This window comes from Pezoporus wallicus, unplaced genomic scaffold, assembly GCF_028554395.1.
Source record: "Pezoporus wallicus isolate ANWC-B61680 ecotype Strahan unplaced genomic scaffold, APGP_CSIRO_Pwel_v1 contig_5967, whole genome shotgun sequence".
In the NCBI taxonomy this organism is placed as follows: domain Eukaryota; kingdom Metazoa; phylum Chordata; class Aves; order Psittaciformes; family Psittacidae; genus Pezoporus; species Pezoporus wallicus.
This window is the reverse complement of record NW_026639377.1, coordinates 219,035-242,753: the sequence shown is the minus strand read 5'-3', so window position 1 is coordinate 242,753 and position 23,719 is coordinate 219,035. Positions and strand designations below refer to the sequence as shown.

General features: G+C 36.8%; 1 protein-coding gene across 3 annotated transcripts in view; it reads left to right on the top strand.

Moving 5' to 3' along the window:
* METTL15 (methyltransferase 15, mitochondrial 12S rRNA N4-cytidine) overlaps nucleotides 1-23,719 on the top strand; it is a 92,456-nt gene that overhangs the window by 56,270 nt on the left and 12,467 nt on the right. The window lies entirely within an intron of this gene.

Below are 23,719 nucleotides of genomic sequence, written 5' to 3'. Positions count from 1 at the left end.
TAATAAGGGTGGGATTTCATGTATGTGAGCTTTGATCCACAGTGCTGCAAGCTAGCTGCATTTCCTTAGTTTTGGGAGATAAATGTAATGATATGTATGTATTAATATTCTTGAACTAAACATTGAAGAATCTATGGGTCAAAATGACAGCTATTGTTATCCCTAAACTAAACTGAAGTTAGTGTGATTTCTTCACATTTTTTCCTGTTTGATTTTAAAGGACCTTGGAGATTGTACATTTACTGCAATACTGTATGATTTGAATGTTAAAACAGTAGGCATTTTGGTTTCATTTTTAGTTACGGAAGGAAAGAAGTTGAAACTACAGCAGTTAAATGTCCTCTGATTGCAGTCATTGTTTTTTCTGAAATTGTTCTTGTGTCTCAGACAGAAGGTAAATAAATTGTTAATGTGACATGTTATGCAGTTTACTAAATAAATTGGAAATGTCTATTAAAGTTTACATGCTACAGTTAGGAGCTAAGAATATGCAGTTTATATAATGATGTCACACCATCTTCTGAAAGATCATTATGATATGTAATGTGATTGGTAAAAATACATTTAAATACTATTTTCAATATGTTTAATAATTTTTATGAAATGAATGTGTAGCAAAATAAAGCTATGTTCTCCTAGTGTTATGCAAAATGCTGCTAGAAGTAAAAAGGGTTTCTCTTGGCTGTATAAGCTCTCCCTGTTTCTGTTTGAGAGAAGTCAACAGGAGTTTTGATCGTATGGTTTGTTCTAGCCTTTTCTTATGCTATAGCTTATAATTATGAAATGAATGCTTTCCAACAGTTGGCTCTAGGAGCTTTCATTGTTGCATTGTTTTTATCCCTGAGAGATCAACTTGTGTAAGCGTATACTCTTGCGCTTCATGTTTATTGTATGTTAGGAAAGGAGTACTAAATGTGGGGTGATTATTGTGTATTTATATGGTTTTAGTGAACCTGAATGAATTTACACTATGATCAGGAACTGATTTTCAGCACAAACAGAATCATACCTTTTTTTAGCCTGTTTTGCCAAAGATAAATACTGTTGTCAAACGTTTTTTGTTCAAGAGTCTTAAGTTCAAGAAATCAAGAACATCTTCCTTATTTTCCTCTTGCCTGCTAAGAAAGCATTCTATCCACAAACCCAGTGCTCAGATTAGCAGACTTGAATCAGACTTTCAGACCTTGAGGTCCTTGACTTATCTGGGGAGTGTGTGTTGCTTTGACAATAACCACAAGACACCAAGGGTTGCCACTGAGAGGTGGAACGGCTAGAGTTCTTCACCTGTAGCAGAAAATTACTCCTGAGAAAATGAGTGTATAATCAAGGTTTCCAACAACACAAGCAATTACAGAAGAAAAGCAGGATGTGGAAAACTGATGAATTTTATATTAAGCTTACTAATCAAGATTTTCCTTCATTGCCTGAGTACTTACCTCTGTCTTTTGAATCTGGCTACTTCATTCCTTCACCTGAATCTGAATTAACCTTTCTCAGTTTTCTTTAAACTTGATCTTTCAATTTGTTGCTCCAAGTTTTCTGTCCTTTTTGTATAAGCCATGAAAACAGTGCAAAGAGAGAAGGTGCTACTGGATCTCCATTTCTTCACCAAGTTCTGATCTGATCTCTCCTCTAGTTTACATTATAAGAAATTGTTCATTATTCTTTGTGCCTGGGTACTGGCATTAAGCCGTAAAGCAGAAAAAAGTAACTGTTTTCCCTGAAGTTTCTAGATTTTAAGAACACTTTGCTTGCTGTAGATACTGTCTTCATTCTCCCTTGCCCCCCTTTAAAGTCTTCTGAAGTGCTAAAACTATAAATTACCTTATAACCATTTAAATAAGATTATAATGATGTTTTTTGCTCAGAGCATCACATAAAGATCAATCGAAATAAAAACTGAAGCATCAAAACATGGAATAGGATGTCTGGACAGCCAAGGATTGGCTTGGATGGTTAATTTTGGAAGCAATCTTATAAAACTCTTCGTATTATCTTTTTACATCTCATCTCCTTAAATGTTTCCTCCCTGTTGAGGAAGCAAGAGATCAGGGAAATTACCCTTCAGGTTTGGTACTGTCTTGCCTGTATCCTACTTATAATTGGGTCAGATCTCTTTCTCCCTTCCTTTGTATAGCATTAGAAGTCGTTAAAGACAAAAAGGTTCTATTTTTATTTTTTTTCCCCCTTATTTGAAAAAAAAAAGCCCACTTCAGCAAGCTGCTGGTATCAAGCATATAAGCTTGGTATATATTGCTGTCTTCATATATTGTCAGAGCTCTGATATTTGTGAGTATACAACTGTGTTTTTTCTTATTCCACCCTGAAAGTTGGGGCTCCAGAATGCATCTGAGGGTTTGTACATATCCATTCTGTTTCACTTGCAAGGTTAGAATACATTGATAATTAAATGTCTGCATTAATAGAGAGAATGGGTTGATGCATCAAAAACTTGGTCAGTCTTTTCTTTAAAGGGTATTTTCTTTTGCCTAAAAAAAATAACACTGGAACCAAGAAGAGAGTTTTTGATGGAGGATGTACTTGGTAAGATATAAGGACTTTTGTCTTAAAGATAATGTGATAAAATAGCATAGTGAAGTATCTGTGCCTTATTAAAAAGGCGTTTTATATATGTTTTTTCCTTATTTAGGGAAAATTTGCTTAGATATAATCAAAATTCCTAATAATTGTAGGGATCAACAAAAGTAAAGAACTTCAAAAGCAAAATGAAGGTCTCAGAACTGAGAGATGGCATTTTTTGTTTCATTGGCACCTATGATGTTCACTTAAATTTTGACTTCCATTAAATAGAAAGGAAATGATAAGAAGAATGCCTCCCATCCATACAAATGGTACCATAGTTGCTAATTGTATTTAAAACAGGTTATATAGGTGGGACAGCCCAGTCTCCTAAGTGAAAGAACTCTCATGGTTCTGGTAGAAGGCTAAGCATGTATCATGTGGAAAAGTTGAAAAAGTCTTCAGGCTGTAGGCAGAATTTTGTCACCACCTGCAGACAGCACTGGGAAGATTTTCTTATTTAATATATTTAAAATAAACCTGCCTTATTTTGAAGAAGTTTATGTGTTGACCTGAAAATGGACTAATTGCCTAAGGTCTTTGCTTGAACTTGGACCAAAGTGGAGCAGCTGAGAGAGGAAAGTTGGTGTTGTGTCAACTTTTCTAATGCTTATTTTGTTTTATAGTGTGATTCATGGAGTCACCTAGATACATTTTTTGGATGATCTGTGTTTGCCTTACACTAATGAATCCCTGCCCATGGAAGAGTGGTTGGAACTAGATGACCTTAAGGTCCTTTCCAAACCTAACTATTCTATGATTCTATGTTTCTATGGATTGTCCTGGGTTGTTACAGACTTTTGTTGGGTATTATTGGAAAGTACTCTGGCACATTTGAAAGAATTAATTGTACTTGCCAAACTTGGACTCTGGAACCACATGTTGTTTGCAAGCAGTGAAAGTATAGGTGCTTTGCTGGGCTACATCAGGTGATGGCAAGAGGACATCACACGATGACATAGAAGATGCAAGTAGTTAGGCAGTGGAAGGATGTGTACCATGTAGACCTGCCCACTCAGTCCTTGGCAAGGAGGGGTGCCACCAAGGCTGCAGGGATCAGTGCTGTTCCTGCCCACATTCTGCCCTGGAGCTCTTTCCTCTCCCCTCTTAATGGTAATTGTTTAATGGCTTATAAACAAATGAAGATTTTGGAGTGTTACTCATAGTGATGAGATACTTTGCTGCTTCTGTCATATAAGAAAGGATTTAAACTTGTATTTCCCCAGTGGGAAGACAGAAGATAGAAATCCCAATACAGCATAAGATTAGAGATGCAGATAAAAACGGATATAGTCAAGGCAGGAAATACGCATTGCTTCACTATTGCTCCTGGCAAGCTCAGTCCTAGATGGTCCTGTCAATGGTCCAGCTGTTTGTTCTTCATGAAAACCTATGGCTGAAACACTTGTTCCCTCTTGAGATGAATTTCTGCCAGCCTAGACAAGCCCACGAGCTCATAGTGAGGGGGGAGGCAATGCACCTCACACCAGAGCAAAACAAACAAAACTAGGTCTGTGTTTTTAAACACAATAATGTGTTTAAAAGGTAACTTTTTCTGCAATATCAGAAACAAAATTACATTAGAAGGTTGTGTGCTGTAATTTAAATGAATATGGCAAGCAAAACACTCACCTTGATTGAAAGGATCAACAGCTGCCCTATTTCGAGAGAAGAAATTAATAGTTCACAGTGAATTGTATTTTGAAAGGGCAGTTTGTTGTTTTTTATTCCTTTTTTCTTATTAATATTTGCTGCCGCTCACTGGAGGGAAAAATCTACTTGAAAATTAGGGTTGTTCTGTGGCTGCAAAAAAAAAAATGCTTGCAATATATAATAGGGTATAATTTCCTATTTAAAAGGTACTTGCAGACAGTTTTTGCTGCCACTACCTTTCTTGCACTCAGGATCAAGTACAGAAAATGCAGTAGTCAACTCAGCAGTGAAAAGGTTGAAGTATATGTAGTAAGCTTTGTTTTTGCCACACATTAGGTACTCATGGTAATCAACAGGTAAGAATTTCTTTTGGCAGGTTTTTTCCCCAGTTACTTTTTTTTTTCCTTTGGACTGGTGCTGTCCTAATCCTGCTGCTTCTTGAAAGGAACAGATGTTAGATGCTACCACCATTACAATTTTTAATTATTTAGTATCACCGGTGTTTAAATTATCACATATTCTACATCTAAAACTCAGTTTCTTACACTTGATAACAAAATATTCACCAGGGGCCACAGACAAACTGGGTTCATTTTGGCTGCATACTTTTTTGAACCAACATCTTGTGCATTTTTTAATTGTGAACAGAAATTTTTGTGAGTATTTTCAGATAGGCAGAACATGGTACAAATATTTAAATCAGCTCACATTCTGATCCCTGAAATGGAAATAATGCCTGTTCTCCCAGGAATACTTAAAAAGGTGCTTGAGACAGAAATGATTTGAGATGAACAAGACTTGCTGTTCAAGTGAAAGAGATTTATTAGTGACTACATGAACAATTGACAAGCTCTGCCCAAGCTGGAAGAAAGAGGAGGTGCACCCACCGTCTCAGGGGAGTTTCTTCTTAAAAGGACCAACCTTCTCGCTCCATGTGGGTGGCCCCATGGACCCTGACCTCTGTGAGGAGTAATGGCAGGAAAAACCCTTTCCACTTCAAATTCAGAGTATGCTCAAGGAGGATCAGTCCTCTCGCCTCCTCTCCTGGTTTAAGCCCTTTGTAAGCCCCAACTAAACCATCTATGCAATGAGGAGACAGCAGTTTTCAGAGATTTATAACCTGACCAAAAAAGGATGACCCCATGTGGCAATCTTTGAAAAGCATCTCTCCAGAGATAAATCTCAGGGTGAGGCTTAGGGGACCTGCAGTCTCCTCGTTAGCAATCTTCAGGATAATGTACATTTGATACCCAAGTGACAGGGTAGAAGGTTTAATTGCTGGATGGCTTTTATCTCCTTCCAAGTCATCATCATAGCTGTATCTCACACTGTAATCTCATGTCAAGTTCCAGCTCTAGAATAGTGAGCTGCTGGATGTACTCAATTAAGTGATCGTAAAATTTTGGTAAAACTGCGTATTTCTTCAGCTTCATTTTTGGATGTGCTATGACCTCTTTTATATAAGTCCTCAGGATTTCAGCTGTCCTGAAATGGGAAATGTCATTTATATTTATATTTTGGCAAGATTGTATGATCAGATGTAGGAAGGAAAAGATAACTAATACTTAAACATAAAATCGTATAATAGAATCATAAAATGGTTTGGGTTGGAAGGACCTTAAAGCTTATCCAGTTCCAACCCCCTGCGGGGACACCTTCCACTAGACCAGGTTGCTCCAAGCCTCATTCAACCTGACCTTGAACACTTTCAGGGATGGAGCAGCCACAGCTTCTCAGGCAACCTGTGCTGGTGTGTCACCATTAATTTCTAATGCTGGTATCACTACATGATAGTGTAGTTTTATTTATGTGGGACCTCAGATAACAGTTTGGGGAACCTGCTCTCAATCTTTCTATCTCTAGCCTTGTGTGTTACTTTAATAGCATTGCCCATTCCCTGTGGATGCAGCCACAGCTTGCACAGCTAAATCTCTATTTGTGTGTAGGCATAACTGGAAGGATTCAAGTGTTAAGCTCCACACTCCATATTTGCACCATAGTTCTGTCCATCGTCTGGGTGTGTGCATCACTGAGCCTGTGAGCTGTTAAACAAGCATGGCTCATGGTTTGCATCTTTTACAAAATTGAATGTGAAGAGAGTATTTTGCGAAACAGTTGCTCTTTAGAGGGAATTGAAAGGCAAGGAAATGCAATGTGTTCATGAGAGAGGGAATCAAAGACCTGTTGTAATGCAGATTTTTACTTGTGTTTTACTAGACTATCTTTTGGGTAAAGGTACTAGAAATGTTTAAGAAATGTCACTTTCATCTGGAATTGCTTACTCTGGTTTTGGCCATGTGTTTTGAAAAATGGAAGAGGAATAATATCTGCCTTGTTTTGCCCTCTCAAATACAAGTAAGAGGATATTAGGAGGTAGAAAATACTATTTTTATACCATCTTTCGCCTTTATTAACATTTTATTAGACATAAATCATGTGGTTTCAGGTTGCATAGTGACAATATGGTTCACCATGTATTCTATTTTTATAACTTTATTTAAAACTCACATGTAACTTGCTGTACCTGAAACCCCAAGTGAGCCAGTTATTGGAGTGTAACAAAGTTTTGACGTCAGAACTGCTATTTATTCCACTGGCAACCATTAGCAATGCATTACCCTTTGGCACTCGTGTTTTCAGAAACATGGTTAAATTTTTATGACTGGTTTTGGCCAATTAGGATTCTTTCTCGATATAGAAGTAAGGGAAGAGATCTTTTTTATAACTTGCTAAATGTAGCTTTCCAAAAGCAGCAGAACAAAAATATGAATTACTGCACTCAGAGTTCACATGACCTGCTATTTAGCTACACACCTTTAAGCAGGTTGACTGTTTGCTGTATATATGTATCAGAGCAGCAGGGTTTAACTTGGGCTGCCTTGTCAAATGCATGAGCCTTTATTAGGATTTAATGTCATTACAGCTGAGTCATGCTCACAGGTCAGTCCAGTAGCTTCAGTAGGCTGCAAAGGGGCTGAAGACTTAAAGTAGAGAGAACTGGGGAGGTGTAAGAGGTGTAGAGGAAAATGGGGTGGTGGGAGTGGGCTTGGGCTTGAGAAAAACAAAGTTAATAGAGACAAACATTTTCTTTTTTGGTTCTGAGCAACCTGATCTAGTAGAAGATGTCCCTGCTCATTGCAGACCTTTGAAGGTCTCTTCCAACCCACACCATTCTGTGACTATTGCAGGGTAATGACTGAGAAAGTTATTGAAACATATGGGATAGAAAAAGTAGTTGTGAGGACTGACAAAGAAGGAGTTGGTTTGCCCAGCTGAACTGAAGGGACTGAATGGAAAGACTGCCTAAGAGGTGAAAGGATTTGGAGACCATTAAAACACAAAGGAGAATAGTTACACTTATCTTGAGGAGCCGGCAAACTGCGTGAGATGTTTCCAGTTATACTGGGAAAGGCAAGTAGGCAATTAGAGGGAGAAAGGATTTTATTGCTTAAGCAACTGTATGAAGGCAACATCAAGCTTTTCAGAAAGCCACAGTGGCCTTGTTGATTATCCTGTGCACACATTCTGTTTGCATCTGTCTGAATGTTCAGTCTGAACTGCGTACACACTGCCATCACATAAGAAAATACACACTTTGAAGTCTGAAACATCAAAACCCATGGTTGTTTTCCTGCATGATCCTTCCAATATTCTTTTTAAAGAAGTTTTCTAGTGGACAGATGGCTTGTTTATGCTTTTGTGCTTCGTGACAGAAGTCATTAACAGTCTTCTGCTCATTGGAATATGCACATTTTGAAGTTATTAGCTTGTTGTTTCCGTATATACACCTAACTGAATGTGAGTAAAAAGCTGGCTACTTGCAATCTTAAATGTAATAATTATACTATAATGTTAATCCAGCTTTAAAATGATACCAAAGTATTTTTCCTGCCCTTTTCTAAGTGCTGATGATCTACAGATACTTAAGCAATACTTGGAACAGTCATTTTGGAAATTTGAACAGTGATTGTAGGCTTTCTCTCAATACAGCTCATGCAAGAATCAGGGTAAAGATCATCTGTTGGCGAACTTCCTATGAAAAAGGAAAGTAGTCACATTTTGAAAAGTTCTGAATGTTCAAAATGAATTAATTTTTAGGCTGTTGCAGCCTGCAAAATCTAGATACCTACAATGTCTGTAACTCTGATATCTATAAGTGCTTGTTAATCCTGAGATAAGGTTCTTGAATGAAGGAACTACCAATGCATGAATTGCCCTGAAGTAGAGTATGTATTTGTGAAAGACTTAAACCAGTGATTTCCTTGCTCATGTGTTGAAATAATAATACAGGTGATAGTTGCACAGTTTCACTGTAGTTTTAATTCCTTTTTTCCCCTCAGCATTTCCTCCCCTCAAATCAAATGCTAGCCTTTTAGAAGAATCTGCTCAAGAATTTTTATCACCTTTAATATGCTACATTAACTTTTGTAACTGAATAACTGTAATTCAGACACTGAATATTCTTCTCATTGTCACAGAAATGAGCAGTGTATGTCAGAAGAATAGTGAAAGTCCACAAATTAATTTCAGATTTTTTTTAATTTTCTTAACATCCGCTGTTTTATTGGGAATGAGATTTAACAGGAATTGCAAAGTACACGAGTGAGTACTTACTTGAAGCCCAATTGGTGAGGTATTGTAATGGCATGCTTCTTGTGCAGACGCAAGTCATAACTACAACTCAGTGTTCCAGCTCTCTAACTTCAGTTGCAGTGTAGGAAAATGATGACATAAGCATAAACAGCTTCAGAGGTCGATCTTTATTTGTTCAGAACTGTGAAAATTCAGTGATTTCCTATCACTTATATGGGATTTGTTTGTAATGAGCATGGCTATATTTAATTTCATCTCTATCTGTATTGATGTACTGTAAAAAGAAGCATGCCTTATAACTTTTTGGTTATACTTTGATAAATGAGAAATAAGAGCAAGAAATAAGCATCCTGAGAACAGACAAGACTTCTTTCCTCTAGTAAATAGGAAAAGCTTTTTAAGGGGTATTTGCTGTGGTGAATATCCACTCATTGTTCAGAGAGCATGGAAATTAAGTCTTGAGAATACCTGTAGGCTTTCATTGGTCCTTTGTGGAGAAACAGTGGGGAAGAATATGGAAGAAAGCAGGAAATTCAGGAACATGAGGACAATTGAAAAAATATAGCAATAGAAGGATAAAAAGCAAGTCTAGAAGACAAGAACTATATGTAATTTTTTATGAGAAAAAACGGAGCATCAGAAAAATACCAAAGGCCACGTGAATTGAATAATTCAGGGTAGGACATTTTTAAGAGGAATAATAACTCAGCAGTGAAATAAGTGGAGAAGATGTAAAGGTGGAATGTGACAGGCAAAATAGCAAAGAACAGAAGTTAAATATTGGTTGACCATTCAACTGCAGTAGTTAAAATTTGCAGAGAAGGCAAGAAGAAGCTTTAGAGAAGTCCTCAGGGTATGCTTCAGGGTATCTAGCTCTAGGTGGAAGTATTGGGTAAAAGATACATATTGGGTTTTGTTGTTTAGAGGGAAAAACCCTGGACTATGCATGGTTGTGCATTGCTGTCTTGCTTCATTTTTTGCTTTACATCAAAAGCATATAATGCCATCTTTTACAGTTGCCATGGGAAGTCCTGTGGCTTTACACTTGTCTGTCCACTTAAGCATGAAATCAGTCAGTGAAAACACTTCTACGTCTGCGCTGGTCCCTTCACACTCAGCTCTTCTGCACAGTATGGACCCTCCTGGAAATCACCCACTATTTGATTTTTGGTTTCTTCTTTTTCTTGTGACATCTGCGTTCAGCTTGGAGATAACATTTTCAATTCCTCATGTAAAATGGGCAAGACTTGCCTATGTCTAATTACGTTACATATTTTCTTACCATGATTTTAATTGACAGGGACTTGTGTAATGTTTCTTGTCATATTTGGCCAGCCAAGATAATCTGAAAAAAAAATCCATGCAATTTTTGTGCATGCAGGAAAGGAAGCAAGGATGATTTAAGTCCTGTGGGTAATGCCTTCTGGTTCTCAGGAAGCAGTCTAACAATATGTATAACATGCAAAAAAAAGAAATGTGGGTTCTGTATGTTACACTCCTTTGAAAGATAAAGCAAGTAGTTATCTACATATTGTATTTTTTCTGAGTTTTGTTTTTTTTTTTTGATAGGTTTTAGATAAACTGAAGTTTATTGGAGGACCAAAAGATACTTTGGCATTCATGATATGAAGGAAGGAGAGTCAAAGATTACTTTTGCAGACTGAAGTAGAAAGTTTTCTGTATATACAAAATCTGGTTTATTGATGTAGAATATCACCTTACTAATGAACAGGCAGAAAAGAGTAGGTACTATATTCTCTGCCTTTCAGAAATAATACCTGGGAGACTGTTGACTGCAGGGATAGGAGATAAAGGCATGAACTGGGGTATTCTGCCTGTATTTCTAGCACAAAGAAATAAATCTGTGATAAAAGAAAGAACCTCCTGCTGTAGTCTTAGAAGTTTCAGGAAATAAGATGGAAGAGAGAATGGAACGACACAGACAAAATACTGATCAGTCACTTTTTCTAAGAAATGGATCAGATGTTATGAACTTGAAATTTTACTGAAGAATTCTGGATCAAACATAGGAATGAAATAATTTCAACCCCGAATGATTTCCAGAGAAATTAAAAAAAAAAAAAATCATGGATGTCAGAAGCATGGGGTTTAAATGATGTTAAGGAATTACCTGGTTGATTTTTTTTTTTTCTTGATCTGAAATGAAATCAAATATGCTTCTTGAATTCCTACATTGTGTTTTCCTTCCCTGTTCTTAGAACCTTCTTAAGTAACATGAATTGCATAGATAATCTGTCTTGGTGATTTCGTGTGGTTTATACATGAAGAATTTTCCTAATGTCTAGCGCAGAGCTGCTTTGCTTCCACGTTAGCCCAGTATTCCTTGACTTGATTTTGCTTGACATACAGAATGACTGAATACTGATGTCTTTCACAACTTCTTATAGTGAAAACCATCCAGATCCCCTCCAGCCTTCTTTGATTCAGAAAAAAAAACAAAACAGAGCACGACAGTGTTTCCATATGAGTCATGTTTTTTAGCCACTTCTTACATTGGTCCCTGGATCTCTTTCAGATTTTGGACTTATTTTTAAAGCAGTGACTGGAAAACTTGGTCCAGTACTCCAGGTGATACCCAATTAGTTCTGTTGTGTAAAATACTTGACTCTTAATTTTATTTATCAGACTTTTATTAGTTATAATGTGAAATATTGCTTTTTTTCCTGCATCTTCTAATGTAAGGTATTTTGTTGAAAGGTGTAATTCTCCAGTTCTCTGAAGCTTTACAGTTCTATAAGCATATAAAAAGAATGACTTGTACCAGTCCCACGTTAGTGCAAGTAAAAATCCTGTTGGGTTACCTGCCAGCTTGGCTACACATTGTTTATAATTACTGGTTTGGTGTCTTTTAAACTACATAAATATACACTCTGACTTCCTAGTGTGCTACAGTGTTATGTAGAACACTCATGATCTATAACTGTCTGCATTCAATATTCACTACCCACAATCTATGCTTTGGATTTTTTATTTTTCTTAAACCAAATGCTTTTGTGGGTTTTGTGGTTTTGGTTTGGTTTTTTGTTGTTTTTTGTTCTGTTGTTTGGGGTTTTTTTTGTCCTTATGTACTGGTTTGTCAGTAGCCTCAAAAAAGAGGTGGTTGATGCCCCAAACCTGTCAGTGTTTAAGAGGCATTTGGAAAATGCCCTTAATAACATGCTTTAGCTTTTGATCAACTCTGAAGTTGTCAGGCTGTTCGATTTAGGTGGTTATTGTAGGTCCCTTCAAACTGCAAATTGTTCTATTCTGGTTTTCCAATCTTTGGTTTTCAAGGTGTTTTGTAAAGTGAGCCACGTACTGCCTGGAAACGCGGGCCTATATGATGAAAGTACATTTAGATAAGATGTTACGAAGAAATCCTTTGCTGTGAGGGTGTTGAGACCCTGGAGCAGGTTGCCCAGAGAAGCTGTGGCTGCCTCATCCCTGGCAGTGTTCAATACCAGGTTGGATGGGGCTTGGAGCAACCTGGTCTAGTGGAAGGTATCCTTTTCCCTGGCAGGGGGTTGGAACTGGATGAGCTTTAAGGTCCCTTCCAACCCAAACTTTTCTGTAATGGAATCTTTCATCTGAATTTCTGAAATCCACAATGCCTGCATTAACATGTAGTGTAAGACAACAGGAGAAGTTGTGCTTTTGACCTGAGATATACACTTTGTTTTGGAATGGAATACTCTCATCCTTAGGACTGAGTGCCCCTTAGCATGCTGAGTACATTAAACGCTTCATATTTAGATTCTTTGGACAGGAATTCAGATTATGTGCACTGAAGCCACTCTGATGCAAACCAAAGTGCACTAAGCAAGATTGATCAGAGGGGCCACTTTTGTCTAAAATGCTTGTGTATCACTGGTGTACACACATGCTTCTGGCTGTGTCTTGGAAGACCAGCCTCATATCTATGAGAGAAGCTCATAACTTCTCATATGTATATATGTATGTAAGCTTCTCATAGCTTCTATACATACATACGTACATATATGTATGTATAAGATGTGCTAGGCCTTTATTGTACAGAATGTCACTCTACACTTTAGACAGGACCTTCGTGTTTGTCAGTGATCCACACATAGGTGGGATCAGATAAACAAGCAGTAAAGATAAATGGTTAGGACCATATATTGAGAAGACCCCAAAATATTTTTTATGTGATTTAAGCCTTTGCCTGAAATGATTTTGCTTAGCTGCTTCTTTGTAAGAAGAATGATGCAAAATAACTGTAATAAATTGTCTTATCTATATCTAACATCTAATAAAACCAGAACTCTCTGATTATCTTTTGAGCATACAGCATCTTCCATCATGCTTTATTCATTGATCTGTTTATCAAGTAACTCACTGGTTTTATGGACAAAAGCAGTATGATATCAGAACTGCTTTACATGGAGTCCAAACTCCTTTACATGCTTTACATGTCTGTCCAAATGGATGGATGTTGGACTCACAGAGGAGCTACTCTGGACAGTAGTTTCTGGATTATTTTGTAAGACAGAACAATAGCTCTGGGATCACTTGAGGGTTAATTTTGTAATTCAACTCCAGCTACACAGTTTGTAGCAAGTCTAATAACCATACTGTGAGTATAACACAGAAGTCACTTGTATTGCAGGAGATATGTGGTGGGCATGGAATTTGCTGTGCCAAGTTCATGGCAGTGTTTTGCAGAGTAAAACTAGAGGTTTGCTTCTCCTAATGATAGTGAGTTCTGCTTTGATTGTAGTTGATATTTCCTCATTAGAAATGTTGTGTCTTTTAAGTTTCTTTTACAGAAGTCTTTCAAATGGAGTTGCACTTAATATTACAGTATGCCACCATAGGAAAGAATACACTCTAGCTAATACATTATATTGTTGAAACGGAATAGTAAGGTATTTAGTATTTCCTATGAAAGATTTGAAATGTTAACAGTGCAAGTTGTAGGAACACCAGTGGAGCCATCTAGTGACTTTTGAGGAATGTAAGGATTTTCCATATTTTTGCCACAGCAAAGAGAAATCTGTTAACAACACAAGGGTAATTTTTTTTTGCTTGAAGTGCTTGGTATTTATACTGATGTCAGTAGTCCAGCTTGTGAAAAAGAATGCAAATGTTTTTGTATAGGAACAAAAATGAAACTTTCTTCCAGTGAAGGTTATTTTACTCCATAACAAATTCTTTCTACTAAAAAAGCATTGTAGCAAATAGAGAGCAATGAAATTGTTGTTTACTGACGCTTCCAAAGAGAAACCTGAATCTGAACTGAAAAATCATTTATTTTGAGAATGTACAAAAATACCAAGCTGTGAACCAGCTTCTTTAATTTTTCAAGTCTTCATGATGAATGGTTACTTTATATCCTGCCAAGAATCCAACCTTAAGAACTTTGAGTCTTATATTTGCGCTCTGATGTGAAAGATGGAGTAATCTGTATGAAGTATGAAGTAAATCCATAAATGGTTCAGGACTAATTGTTTCGCTTTGTGTGACAAAACACAACCAAGGATCAGTGTTCCAGAGGTGCGTTAAACTGTGCTGGCTTTATGTGTTCAGACTTAAAGAGATTTAGGTTGGATATAAGGAAGAAATTGTTTACTGTGAGGGTGGTGAGGCCCTGGAACAGGTTGCCCAAAGAAGTGGTAAATGCTCTATCCCTGTCAGCGTTCATGGCCAGGTTGAATGGGCTTGGAGCAACCTGGTCTAATGTGAGGTGTCCCTGTACATGCAGGGAGGTTGGAACTACATGATCTTAAGGTCCTTTCCAGCTTAAACCATTCTGTGGTTCTATGAGCGAACTAAATACACAGTTGCTTCATCTTAATGTCAAACTTATCTTTATAATTCGGGGGGGGGGAGGGACATACAAAACAAGATGAGTGATCCGTAGTGTTCTAGAAGACTTAACTTGTTTAAAACCCTTTACCATCTTTATGAGCAATTTACACTAAAGCTTTTTACCTGCCTGAAGGGCTGCCATATAGCTGGAGTCCTTTGGAATTTCTGGGACACAAGTTAAAAGGCAAGAAATTTGATTAGATATTAGGGGAGGGGAAATAGCCATAAGGGTGGTAGTACTGGGAGAAGTTGCCTGGAGAGCTTGTTGAATCTCTATCTTTGGAGGTGTTGAAGGCTCAGCTGGACCTGGCCTTGAGTGACCTAGATAGGACAAAAGAAAATACTAGTCTGAGGAATCAGCTACTATGTGAAACAGATGGAAAACTGCTCATAAATGTAGAGAAATAGAGCCTACAAAGTCCCAAGTCATGGAGTAGAATGTTAAAATGTTCTTTTCAGGTAAGCCAGTTCTCCTTTGTTCTGGTTGGGAAGAAAGACAGTTCCAGTATGGTGGGGAGGTTTCTTTTGGTTTTGGTTGGTTGGGTGGGTGGTTTAGGTTTTTGTTGGGTTTTTGTTTGTTTGTTTGTGGGTTTGTTGAGGGTGGTTTTGGTGTTTTTTTTGCCTTTTTTTTTTCTTTTTTTGGTGTGTGTTTGGTTTGTTTTTTTAATATTGCAGAACTCTCCTTTTATCTCACATTAAGTTAATGACTTTAGACTATCTTGTCACTCTCTATAGAAGAACAGATACTGGACTTCTCCTTCAGTAGTAATCAAAAGTTGTCGACCTTGGGTTTGGGAGTTGCTTTTTCTTCTGAATTTCAAAAGGGTACAAATCATTTTATCTGAGTGCAGTGTCTTTTTTCAGTTTGGTACCAGAAAATAGCAGTTTGCAGTCAATACTGGTGTTCTGTTTGATTCAAAAATCTCTGGTTATCACTTTGAGGAAAATGAAGAGCAAGAAGACTTTTCACTGCTAACGTTATATATTCAGTTTAGGTTTTTCTAAAAATAAAATGACCTGCTTATACCTAAGGCGTGTGTTATTCTTAGGTTGGAGTATGTTTATACGTGTGTAGCATGTTATACGTGTGTAGCAAGTATAATATATATATGTCATGATAATTTTAAGTAAACATTTTAGGGGTGAGCTTTACAATGGAGAATTGCAATAGCTGCCCAAACATAAATCTCCTGTAAGAGACCTGTAGATCATTGAATCCAATTGCCTGGTATTAGAAGCCACTGCATAATTTAATCTCGTTCACTGTGCTCTATCTTAAAAGTAATTAGGAGTTCTATATGCAGTGCTCCAGCTATTCCAGAGTCTCATTTTTCATTATATGAAACTTTCTTTAAATTTCCGGGTAGTTACCTAATTTAATTTTAGTTGAATAAAATTAACTAATAGTTGATTAATGTCTGTTAGCCCTTTTTTCTCCCTGGCATTTAAAATACTCTGTGGAGAATATTAACATCTATTCTTGACCTTCTTTTTGTATGCACAACAAGTCTAGGCCTTTTTTTTTTTTTTTTATACTTTCATCTCATAAGAATAGCTCTCATTTCTTCTAGTCATCCTATTAGAGCTTCTCTGTGCCAGTTCCACTTTGAGTTGCTCTATTTAGGTAAGGCTCCCGTAATGGCTTATGATACTCCGGATGAAGTCTTACCACTAATACTTTTCTATTCCTGATGAAAAGATTTCTGACTTGTACTTCCAAGGATTTTGTTTCCTTTTATATGGCTGTGTTCATGCTGCGGTTTACTGTTCATTCTATGGCCAAATAAAACTTCATGTTCCTTTTCCTCACGGCTAAGGCCAGATGATGAGCTTTCAGCTCATGCAACATTTTTTTTTCTGGCACTTCATAGTTTCACATGTGATGCTTTTCAGCTCCTCACGTTTCTCCTTGGCCATTTCTTTATGAACTTCGTAGTCCTTTACTGGGATATTCAAAATGAATGTAACTAGATTGTGACATTGCCTCTTCTAGGTTAATAGAAACTTGACTACAAATGCTTTTTGACTATGGGTTTTTATGGCTCATACTTCATGGTAGTTTAAATGGACTTATGCAGCAGCTTCTGTTCTGATAGTCTGGCAGTCACATTTGTATACTTCCATGTCATTTCATCTATATGGTGCCTTTTTAACTTAAGCTGTTCATTTTGGCTGCTTGAAAGAAAATCAGTGTTGATTCTGTAACTGCTCAGTTGCCTTTGACACCTGGCGGAGGTGACTCACTATTGTTTTACGTCTGGATGTTGTCTTGTTGCACAAGTGGGGGGACTTTATTTTTTAATCTCAATTGGATATATTTATTTTCCCAGTAGAGAGAAACAGCAGTAATTTAAAATTGTGTGTATACTTTCAGGACTAAACATTAATCTATTAAATATTCTCTTACTTCAGATACTTACAACTTGAGACTTTGTTGTCGCCTGCAGGGGCAAGTGACTAGGCCATGCATGTGATCTATGTACATAAAAACCCACAAAGGTGGTTAAAATTAGGGTGTTTCACCAAACCCAGTAACTATTTTTGTTTCCTATTTATTTAAGAAATAATTTGCATAGATTCTGGATGATTGCTGTGTAGGAGGAAAGTCCCATCTGAAGGCAGCAACTCATGACTTATATAAAGTAGGAACGTCAATAGACAAAACACTGATTGTCAGGAAAGACTGTCACAGGTGAAATGCAGCTATATTTTCCAGATGTTATTACAAGATATTTTATCAAGGAGATAACAGAATTTAGTACAGAATTGCCTGTAGGCTTCTACAGGGATGCTAACGACGTGGTGTCCACAGAGCATCAAGATATTAATGGTTCATAAACAAACCAATTTTATGATTGCACTCTGAAATTGAAACTAGAAAATGTTCAAGGTAGCTGGGAAAGTGAATTGCTTTAAGACAGCTTTTTAAGTTAAAAGCATTCTTAATTGTTTAAATTCCATTTGTTTGTCTAACTTTAGTAGGTTTTCAGAACTTCATGTTTTACAGTGTAACTAAAAATTTGTTATTTTAGTAAATGTATTTTCAGATACAGTATTTGAAAATTCTGACTTCAAGGTTTCAATCTGATGAGCTAGTAAAATGCTCCTTTTCAGGAACTTCTTTCCTGTGAGGGTGGTAAAGCACTGGCAGAGATTGCCCAGAGAAGCTGTGGCTGACCCATCCCTGGCAGTGTTGGACAGGGCTTGGAGCAACCTGGCCTAGTGGAAGGTGTCCCTACCTGTGGCAGGGGGTTGGAAATGGATGAGCTTTGAAGTCCCTTCCAACCCAAACCATTCTACAATTCTATGAAAACATGCATGTAAAACTTAGAAACTTTGATAGAATTGAGTACATTATTTTCTTTCTATGAATGGAATTTCCGTGTATTTCTGTCAATGTTATGAGAGGCAAATATTGATTTAATTTTCAAGTGCTTTGTAATTTGGAACAAATTTTCAGAGTTTGTAAATTCCAAAGTAACAAGTACAATTTAACACGGTAAAGTAACCATATTGTGTCAAGAATGGGTAGTAGAAGCAAAGGAGCCTTGAAGAGCAGATTTTTGTGGCTTCTGTAATTTCCAACTGAGTGATGTCCCTACTTCCACTTCTGACCTCATTTGCATTCCTTTTGTGTTCTGCTTCTCATTTCTTCTTCCCGCTATTAGGAGCATATAGCTGGGAGATGTGACACTGTCCAATTGATGGGCAGACAGCTTAATGCTTAAGATGGGAGTCAATTATGAGATAGCTTAGGTAAGAATGACAGGAGGGAAGAAAATCTTGTTTCATTTGTAATAAATTCCTGATTCCAGGTGTATTCATCCTTAATGTCCTAAGGTTTAACTACCATGTCAAACAAAGAAATAGTTTGTCAAAGGAAATAAAAATCCTCTAAGGCTTTATCAGGCCACTCCAATACTGTCAGCTGCTGAAGGAAAAAAGACCTTCTGTGGGTCCATTTCTTATGTACTAGTATTGCCTCTAAGCCTTCAGGTTCAGGCTCATATTTTGTTAATCAGGAAAAGGTTATGCTTATATATTTCCTAGTATGTGTAGCAGCAGGTCTGTCCAAGCAGCAATTAAGGCGCTCTTGAGCGAGCTCTCTGCATGAATAGACCACTTAAGAATGCCAGAATTTGTGATGTGGAAAAGTATTGTGTAAATTTGCGTTGTTAGCTAAATTAGAAAATTGAACAATAGCTTCATTTGCTACACTCTTCTGCAGGGAGGAAAGAGAGATGCTTTTTTACATGCTGTATGTCTGGGTTTTTATACGAGTCTTACAAAGTGTAAATCAAATTGTAATAGGATTAATTTTAAAACAATGGAATGTGTGTGCTATAGGTAAGAGTAGCCTTTTGGCAGTTCATTGCATCCTGCTTTGTAAATCATCAGTGTAGGTTTTCTCAATGTCATGTTTTATGTGCAGATAAATATGTCAAGAAAGTAAACCTTTTATTCAGCTAATGAATGAATACCCTTGGCAGCTGGATAGCTATATTCTAATCTTGGGAGCTGACTGCAAGATTATTTTGCACTTTCTTTATAATCCTTTGTTTAGGAGCAGATTTTTATGTATTTCTGTAATTATTTAGATGGGGAAGTACTTTGTGTTCCTTGGAGATTGTGTGGGAACATGGGAGAGAATGCACACCAGTAGAAGAGCCAGGAGTGTAAAGAAAGCTGGTCAGCTTGAAAGTTAAAATCATTGCTAATAAAGCTAAGGGTCACAATGAGTGTTTGGTAGACCTGAGAGGTATTCACCTGTTCTTGCATTATGTCCACTGAACCTTGTCAAACTAGACTGTCCTATTGCTGCGAAGGCTCAACTAACACATGCCTCAAACTAAATCCCCAGATGGGGCAATGTAAATGTAGAGAAATATTTATGGTTCTTCTGATGGGTGGTATTCTTACCCTTTGAGGTGTCAGGCCTCAAGGTGAAAAGCAAAACATTCTAATGGCCTGTTTTTACGGGCGCAGAATATTATGTACCTTACGTGTATCATGTAATAAAGGTGCCAAACTATGTTATGTGCTTTATAACAAAAGTTTTAGCTCTCACTAGCTGCAAATTGCATAAAATAATATAATTTGCTCTTATTACTCAGCAAAAATTTGTGTTACTTAGGAAGCTCAAAAATACATTTTCTCAAATTTTGGTGAGGCATATAATTTAGAAATTTGCCTTAATAATCACAAGTTTTATTCTATCACTCTTTTATTTGCTCAATGAGAAATTGCCTCCTTAATGTGTAATTTTTCATATATATTTTTGTCAGGATTAGACATAAGTACTATGAAAGAAGTCTAATGTGGTCAGATTTCTGATGTACTCTATGGAAATTATCATTGCTGTTTGTGCTTTTGATTAAATAATGATATTTTCCTTTAATTGAAAGAGTATTTATGGTTCCTTCAATTTAGAACAATAGTTTTTTTTTCTGAAATTGCGCTTGTGGATGAAATCGTGGAATGCATGCTTTATAAAAAGTAAAAATGAACATTAAAATAATGATCAAACTGTTTTGAACCATCCTAACCATTTCTTAGAGGTAGAGTAAGATGACAGGTGTTACAGAGTAATAAGCACAACAATTTCCAGTTAAGATGCTGAAAGTTCTGGGATTTATGACTGATGTTCCTGGTGTTCCTGGCCCAGTGCAGCCATGAAGGATAGTCCCAGCTATCTGACAGCAGCTGATTGACCAAGGTGAAGTGAGGCAGTGACATCACACCACGTCTGTACCAATGTCCCCATTAAGTCTGGTGCTAATTGGCACTCCTCATGGCAGTCTCAGAGGGTTTACTGAATGAACCAAAGCACCAGATTGGTCTCCTTGTTTGATGTGCATTAGCAGAGTTAGTTGGAAAACTTCTTTTTCCCAGTTCTCTCAAAGAAACTATTTATTCTGGTTGAGTGGAAGGTGTTGACAAGGGATCGTTGCTCTCTGACTTTCTGTGTATTCATACATAGACTTTGTAAGGGGAGCAGTGGTGAAAGATCGAGTATGGGTATATACGCATAAAAAATGCTGACCCATGAAAGCATAATCGTACTTGTCTGGGGAATTAGTTGGATGATTGGTGTCACAGCAACCTCTGCGACAACAGAGAGCAACTAGATAGGGGAAAGACTTTTTCTGTTTATTTTGAAGAAGCTGTGTTCGTGCTTTACTTTGTTCCTGTGCTCATCCCTCTTAGCCAAGTAAAATAAAAAAGAAATATTTTTATAAAGTGTTGTAGAATACCAGAGGTTAACTGGAAGCAGAAGAGCCTGAAATGCGTTAGGAGACTTCAAACTTTTTCTCATTCAGTTCTTTCATATAATTGAGAAGTGTGGATCCAGTGCCATCTATCAGAATTACTATGCTGTGTGTCATAGTATAATATAATATGCTGTGTTATGACCTGAACAAAGGGTTCTGAACCCAAGTTTCTGTGTTATTTTTCCAACAGTAGCAAACAGTACAAGAACTCTAGAGGTTGTAGCACAGTGAAATCTATTAAGGCCCCAACATGTAGCAGCTGAAAGAACTTACTATTTTTTAAAATCCATGGTCCCAGTGTTTTTAAGATATTTTTTCTTGGAGAATGTCACAATTAATAAAGAGAGAGTAAGCACATTGAATATTTTGCAACGTTAGAGTTTGTTTGACTGTAGCAGTTGGGAGTTTATAAAAAATGACCATGCTGTTGCTGCGCACACAAACATAAGCCAAATGAGAGCTAAACATATGACAGGTATTGTCTGCTTTTTTTTTTTACAGCTTTCTACATAGGAATCTTCAAGTCATTCAGTAATAAATCCTGCAAATCTTATTTCCTCATATATGACAGGGGCTAAAAGCTCTTCACGGTTATTTTGTTTCTAGAATATTCTGAATCTGTGAAGTACTGTTCAAGTGTTGAGTTTAACTATTTTCTCTTCAGTAGGTTAATCGGATTTAGTTAGATTGTAATCTTCAAAGATCACCTAAAATAGTCTCTATGTGGCCCTTTTTCATCTTAACAGCTTTTGATAGACCCACCCCTCTTCAGTCTTGGTCTGTAATGTTTCAATGTGCTCTCTCTTCTCAGGGGTTTTCTAACTATAAGCTTGGCTGGTTTATTTGGTATTTAAGGATGTTTCCTGGTTTACCTTTCCACCTTTATCTACTGTGCACTGGTTCTCTAATATATTAAGACAGAGAAGGTAATAGGCAGATTTTCCCAATAGTTAAGTGGGGTCATGGAATATAAATCCTGTCATGCCCAAAGGAAGGAAACATTGGAACACTGAAAAAGAAAGCAAGAAGCATTTCTATGTACCTAGTGAGAGCAGAAGGTGTGTGACTGTAGGAAATAAGCATTTTTAGTATAGGGTACACAGATTTTATTATTTATTTTAGGTTATTCTGGAAACAGGATTTACAGATGTTGAAATCAAAAATCTGAAGGCAAAAGGAATTGAGGCTAAATTAAGTATTTTTAGAGAAAATTATGTGTAACAGTTATTATTTGAACGTAGGCATAAAGTATAGTAAACAGGGAAGTGTTTTATTATTTTCTAATAAATTGTTCTGATTGCTTGGTAAAATATTTTTCTATAGAAAACTGTGCTGTGCCCATAATTTAATAGATTAGTCCTTGCCATCACTATAATCTTTATTACTATCCTATCAAAAAGGGGCTGATATTTGTATCCTTTCATGAGGTAATAAATCTTTCATAGCTGTGTGCTTGGTTTGATTAATTCAAATGCATGAGATACCAAAGATGGTTAAAATTGTTTCCTCTAGTCCACAAAGAAACAGGAATTCAGAGAACTGTCCTGAACCTTCTAATATAATGTCATTATCATCTCATGAGCAGCATCTGGTTTTAGTAAAGAGCTCGGTTCATTGAGACACCTACATTTGCTACTGATGCAAAAATGCAGTGTCTAACAAACAGGTTATAAACAGAAGCTAGAATTTCACCACTGAAAGACTGGTATCAAAATGTCCATCTCGTTCTTTTTCAATATATTTTTTAGTTGCAAACTCCAAAACACTTCCTAGCTGAAGTGTCTCTTGACCAAAGAGTAAATTTTAACTCTACTTTAAATATGTTTCTCTGCTAATTATCTTCTAATCACAAAGTGTTGGCAGACCACAAAATCAAAGGTGCTGTCCCAAACAGCCATCTACTTAATGACTCATTTAAAGGAACCTAATAAAAATTCTAGCAAGTTACAAATATAGTTCAGAGTAATTTTTCACTTGAGTTGGTAGCATAATACTGCACTAGTTCGTGCATTACTGTCTGCTGGGGGAACTGGACAATTGCAATTAGTAATTTTTTTTTCCAGATCTCATTTATTTTGATCTGCCTCATACTGGATTTTACAACTTGTGCAAATGAATGTACTTTAAAGTCAGAAACACTGCCCAGTTGGACAGAGTGGTACAGATCTTCAAGAAAATTACTCTCATTATGTTAAGGAGAAATAGAGCCTCAAAGCTATAACTAAATAGCTTAAATTGGTTTAAATATGTTAAGTGGGTCGTTGTGCTTTTCAGGAACTGTCAGTTCTCATTAAGCTGAATAGTTGTATTTAATTATGTGCTGGACAGTAATCGATTAAAAAATGCATTATGTGTGATGGTCATATCCCTCATGAAATCTGTTCATCCAAGGTATTTCCCGGGTTTTGTGCTCTGCTAAATAGGTTGATTCATTCTGCTGTAATGAGGATGCTGTTGTGTGGCTTAAATGTTCTTCCGTATGCTTATGTTCATAACTTCTTCCTTTTTTTTTTTTTTTTTGTGTGCTCTCTCTCTGTTCCCTATAAAATCTTGGTACCATTTTCTCACTCCCAATTGGATGGGTGCAAAATAGGTTCATACACTATTTTAAAACCATAGCCACTGGAGTTGACAAAATTGTGTTTAAATTGCTACAGTTGAAGTGTGAAAGGATATATGGGCAGTTGTCCTTTTGTAGCTGACACAGTTAAAGGAGTTGCTCCCCATCCATTCGCTGCTACCCATGTAATTTAGATAAAATCCTATGAGTTAATTTAGTGAAGCTTGTAATA